The following is a 6189-nucleotide window of genomic DNA, read 5'->3' on the forward strand; positions in this document are numbered from 1 at the left end:
ACAAGTTCCACAATTACACCAGGATGTCGGTGGCATGCTTCGATGAGCTGTTGGGACTTGTTAGAGGACGCCTGACCAGAACCACGACCAATATGCGAAGAAGCATTAGTCCAGAAGAACGGCTGTTACTTACGTTAAGGTAGGTTTTCCATATGTTGAACAAATGCTTAAATTCATGTACATGCAGGCTTAGGCAATATTGGCAATAGTGTGTGTGTATGTATGTATGTATATGTATATGTATATGTATATATATATATATATATATATATATATATATATAGATGAATCTATAACCTAATCTATATCACAACAGCGATTTTTCGCACATTACTCCCATTACCATTATTTTTTATCCTTGAAAACTATCTATCGTGCCTTGCACAGTCAGTTTTATTTTTTGCAAATAGGAAACATCATCAAATTTCAGTAGTTTCTCATTATGTAGGTGAGCTCTGAACACAAAGGCAGAGTTTTGCATTAACAAGCAAGGTACCACCAAATAATATTTTGTACTAGACCAACCCACCACCAGGCTTCCTGTTTGGATGCCAGCACCTACTACCAGAGCCGAGGGATTTATCTTTGGGCTGCAATGTGTTAAAAGTCATCAGCTTATATAGATGCTGATGTTTATTTGTTACCATGTAGAACTCCATATGTATATTGATTTTTTTTTAAATTTTATTTATTTTACTATATTTTATATTTTCTGAATTGTTATCAATTTTGTATTGCAGATACCTTGCCACTGGTGCCAGTTTCACCTCCCTCCATCATCAATTTCTGATGGGAATTTCCACCGTATCCACCATTGTGCATGATACCTGTTACGTCATCTGGGAAGAACTGAGAACATCAGTCATGCCGGAGCCAACATCCAGTCTGTGGGAGGAAATAGCGGAGGAATTTTGGGAGAAGACCAACTTCCCAAACTGCATTGGGGCATTAGATGGGAAACACATCCGGCTCATCAAGCCTCCAAAATCCGGTTCCCGCTTTTTCAATTATAAGAAATACTTTTCTATTGTGCTTCTGGGACTCAGCGATGCAAATATGAAGTTCATCGCTGTGGATGTTGGAGCGTATGGGAGTTCTGGAGATTCGAGAATTTTCAGAAATTCCATAATGGGGCGGCGTTTTCAACATGGCGAATTTCAGGTGCCACAGTCAAGGCCTCTCCCTGGTACTACTGGACCAGATCTTCCACTTGTAGTGCTGGGAGATGAGGCATTTGCCTTAACCACGCACCTGCTAAGGCCCTATACCAGGCATGGTCTCACTGCCAGGAGGCGAATTTTTAACTATAGACTCAGCAGAGCTCGAAGAATGGTGGAGTGCGCATTTGGCATTTGCGCTGCCAAATGGCGTGTTTTGATGACAGCCATGCATCTGGAAGTTGAGCATGCCGTCAATGTGGTTCTAGCGAGTTGTGTTCTCCACAATTTTTTGAGGGGTAAGGAGATCGTGGCCACCGAAACCCCTGTTTATGAGGAACCCATAGGTCCTGTTACTGGCACTCGTCCAAGTAATCAGGCCCTACAAGTCCGTGAACATTTCACTGATTATTTTTTGAGTGAAGATGGACAGCTGCCATGGCAATTGGACTATGTATAAATTTTTAACCATTGTTGCATGTTTTTTTCATCACATATTTCAGGTTTTTGTGTCAGTTTTCACGTTTGCCTTAAATAAAGTAGTCGACAATTTTCAACAATTTAAATTGTTTTTATTTCTATCTTTTGCAATGCACAGGGCGTATTTAAAAAATTGAAAAACATTACAAAAACATTGAATGCTTGCAAGTATAGAAAAATGTTTTTTAATTACTTTGGAATATATATATATATAAAATCTCCTTTTAGTTTCAAGTATTGAATTTCAAGTGCAACAGATAACGAGTCCACAAAATATCCCCCACTACCCCACAAAAAAAAAAGGTTACAGTATTCCTGCACTGCACAGGGTGTATAAAAAAAATAGAAAAACCTTACAAAAACATTGAATGCTTGCAAGTATAGAAAAATGTTTTTTAATTACTTTGGAATATATATATATAAAATCTCCTTTTAGTTTCAAGTATTGAATTTCAAGTGCAACAGATAACGAGTCCACAAAATATCCCCCACTACCCCACAAAAAAAAAAAGGTTACAGTATTCCTGCACTGCACAGGGTGTATAAAAAAATAGAAAAACCTTACAAAAACATTGAATGCTTGCAAGTATAGAAAAATGTTTTTTAATTCCTTTGGAATATATATATATATATATATATATATATATATATATATATATATATATATATATATATATATATATATATATATATATATATATATATATAGAGATATATATAGAGAGATATATATAGAGATCTATATATATATATATATATATATATATATAGAGATATATATATAAAATCTCCTTTTAGTTTAAAGTATTGAATTTCAAGTGCAACAGATAACGAGTCCACAAAATATCCCCCACTACCCCACAAAAAAAAAAAGGTTACAGTATTCCTGCACTGCACAGGGTGTATAAAAAAAATAGAAAAACCTTACAAAAACATTGAATGCTTGCAAGTATAGAAAAATGTTTTTTAATTCCTTTGGAATATATATATATATATATATATATATATATATATATATATATATATATATATATATATATATATATATATAGAGATATATATAGAGAGATATATATAGAGATCTATATATATATATATATATATATAGAGATATATATATAAAATCTCCTTTTAGTTTAAAGTATTGAATTTCAAGTGCAACAGATAACGAGTCCACAAAATATCCCCCACTACCCCCCGTAAAAAAAAAAAAAGGTTACAGTATTCCTGAAGTGCTGTCAGGCCCCTTTCACACAGGGCAGATCAGTAATGATCCGTCCCGTGAAGATCCGCTTGGTCGGCAGGGATTGTTCCATTGTCCCCACTGAGCCGGTGGCAGACAGGGCTGTCCCGGCACACTGTGCCCTGTGAGCTCTCTGTTCTCTTCTATGGGGATCGGAAGAGCACGTACCATCTGTCTGTGTAGATCCAATCCGCTCTGCAGATGGCTAGAAAAATTGGATTTCCCTCCGTCTACAGAATCGGACAATTGCGGTGGCACCCGATATCGTCCGCCTCCGCAACAGTCCGATTCTGCAGACGGAGTAAAAACCTATTCTATCCGTCTGCAGAGCCGATCGGATGGACACAGACAGACAGTCCGTGCTCGTCCGATCACCATAGAGGAGAGTGGAGAGCTGACAGGGCGGTCCCTGCACAGTGTGCGGAGACCGCCCTGTCCGCAGCCGGCTCAGCGGGGACAACGGAGCAATCCCGCTGAGCGAGCGGATCATCACGGGGCAGATCATTACTGATCCGCCCCGTGTGAAAGGGGCCAAAGATGGGCACTGAGTGCGGTAAACAGTTCTGAAATATTTGGCTAGATGGAGAAAGTGCAAAAGATGTCGCCATGTACACTCCACTGTGTAGATGGGGTAATCTCCCACTGGGCCAAGTCTCTCAACCTAAACAATGCTAGCACCCAATCAGAAAGTTCAGGTATTGTGAGAGCAAGTGGGGCCAAGTAGCAACATGTATAAGCTTGGGACAGTGGGAGATTCTTCTGTGCGTACAGTTCAGTGTACATGGAGGAATCTGGGGTTTGTTGTAAACATTAGTTCGTGTAGGTAAAACATTAAAGTAGTGTAGGTAAAACATTAAGTAACATTACGCAACAAGAAAAATACAACCGTCATATCACTGCCATAGGAATACTATAAGTTTTCATATATTGAATAATTAGGGTTACGCAGGGAAGAATGGCTTGGTTCACTGCCAACATCTATGGGTGATCCTGAATGGGAAGATGAGGGTGAAGACACTGGGTGTGGCTGCACATGCATCCTTTGGTAACCAGGATTAGACGGGTAAGATGTATACAGTGGTGGGGGTCCTACATAAGGGTTAATGGCAGATGTTGTGTCATGGCACTGCTGACTGGGCATTGGTCTACTGAAAGACCCACTAGGTGAATTAAAACCCATAGCCCATGGCTGAAATTTAGGATATGGGCGTTGCTCTTTGCAAGCGGACACAATATACGTTAAATAGGCATGTATATCACCCCTGACCTCAGTGCGCTTATCTGCAGGAATCTCCCTGATTACACAAAGCAACATTCTTAAAAACATAACATCGGGGTCTGAGATGTTGAGGAATTCATCATCTTTTGCCTGGTTTTGTGATTGGTTTCTCATTTCTTCAATGATACGGTTGAAATATTCCTCAAAAGGTGTCTCTTGTTGAGTACGTGTTCGACGGGTGGTAGTAGTAGACCGGACTCTCCTATCTGGATTTGCCTGCAATATTATAATATATAGATTATGCATCTGATACTGAGGTCACACTGAACAGCATATGATGGCTTGCACAAATATTGCAGCACCTGTTTAGAATAGATCACACACAGGTACTTGTTTTGTTGCAAAAACCTGATCTCACTGAAGACCTCCAAAGCCAGAAGAACAAGTCACACCTTGCCCAAAAAACAAGTCGTTGTTGTTTCTACAACATTTGTGCCAACACCAGCTGCCTTTTCAAAATGTAACGTCTTTTGTGGACAGAAATTGTGACATTTTTAAAATACATACCGCAGGTTCTTGAGTGGATGGATGATATTCTTGGGATGACACTGTTTCTGTGGTTTCTTGACTGGTGTCAGCGTCTCCTGATGGTGATGGCGACGAACTTTCGCGCCTTGCGCTTGCTCTCACAGGGACACTTGACACAGTTCTAGGTAACAATAAAGATTACACGTTTAAAAAAAAAGTGAACATGAATATGCCAAATCGCTAAGTAAAATAAATGGATATACTTACGTGCGTATCTCAGTGGTGCGCTTCAAAAAAGACAAAGCCTCTGCATGGGGGTTAGGCCTGCGACGAGTTGAGGGTGCTCCGCTTCTCTCCGCAGCCTTCTCTTCGTTGACTTCTTTTTTGTAACGGTCGCGCAGGGACCTCCAACGTGTATAAACCTCCTTTCCTGCAATATATAAAAAAACATACAATGGCCTGGTCATTAGGGGGTAAAATCTTTACTAGGATGCATGTGTACCCTGCTGCATAGACACAACAAACCTTGCACTCACCTCGGTTATCCTGTTCAGTTGCAGACATCTCGTCCCAGTTCGGTGTGACATATTTGTAGACTTCTTCCCACTTTGCTCTCTTCAGCACTCGGTCTGCATATCCTGGGCATTCTGAGTCCCATAACTCTGGTCGGGCTTGCACCAGTGCGATGATGGCCTCGTGTGAGATGTCTCTTGCCGCCATGCTGTCTTCTCCCCTTTCATCCCTCTCAACTTCCTGTGTCATTTCCCAGGTACACCTGCTGTATAGGATGTGCTTCCGGGTTTTTTTTTTCTTCTTTCACGCTGCTGGCCGCAATTGACACAAAAGACTGCGATTACCTGCGGTTATGTGCTTATAGCTGCGCTACATCGCACCTGGACGCATACAATTCTATTTTTTCTATTCGCACCGAACCGCATGTAACGAAATCGCCGCTAAACGCTGTGTGTGAATGGGGCCATAGGAAAGCATTGTGTGCTTTTAGCTGCGGTAGAAATGAAGAAAATCCGCAGCTAAAAGCACCATTCTATCCGCCCGTGTGAAAGGGGCCTAATGCTTATGCTGCTAACATTGTAAATAGATAAGAAGACATATTATATTTGTTTTAAACTTTTTTTTTTTTTTTACTTTTTCACAATTGCTTCTTGGTTTCTGGCCTAAGCTAAAATGATGTTGTACATCCCAGGAGTTATCAGGATGGGGAGGGAAGGAGGAGGGGGTTTCTCACTCCCTCCTGCCTGCATGCCTGAGCTAAGAGCAGATTAATTCCAGAAAGTAAATGCTACATGAATCATCTGCCCTTACTCAAGATAGTTATGGCCAGAAATGCTAGGAGAGTGTTTTTAAAAGTGATTTCTCAGCAAAATAAAGCATGGAAAGCAAGAGAAAGCAGGAGGAAGCAAGGATTTCTGATGTGAAGAGTTGCGGGCGCTCCATAAGGGGTGCAGGGGCGCTGTCCCTCTAATCAATGCGCCCCAGCCCCTAATCTACACGCAGCTCGCTAAATGCATGGATTTCAATTTTTTTTTTTTTTTTTTAAGAAC

At 40.5% G+C, this 6189-nt stretch overlaps 1 long non-coding RNA gene across 1 annotated transcript; it reads right to left on the reverse strand.

Moving 5' to 3' along the window:
* Positions 1 to 3751: 3751 nt before the first annotated feature.
* On the reverse strand, positions 3752 to 5697 carry LOC143996070 (uncharacterized). Its single transcript, XR_013277500.1, has 3 exons — positions 5164 to 5697; positions 4667 to 5057; positions 3752 to 4375 (listed from the first exon to the last, which is right to left on the reverse strand). It is a non-coding gene; the product is annotated as an uncharacterized LOC143996070 (long non-coding RNA).
* Positions 5698 to 6189: the final 492 nt, after the last annotated feature.

Source organism: Lithobates pipiens, unplaced genomic scaffold, assembly GCF_037356315.1.
Source record: "Lithobates pipiens isolate NorthernLeopardFrog02 unplaced genomic scaffold, aLitPip1_a1.2 Scaffold_19, whole genome shotgun sequence".
Taxonomy (NCBI): Eukaryota; Metazoa; Chordata; class Amphibia; order Anura; family Ranidae; genus Lithobates; species Lithobates pipiens.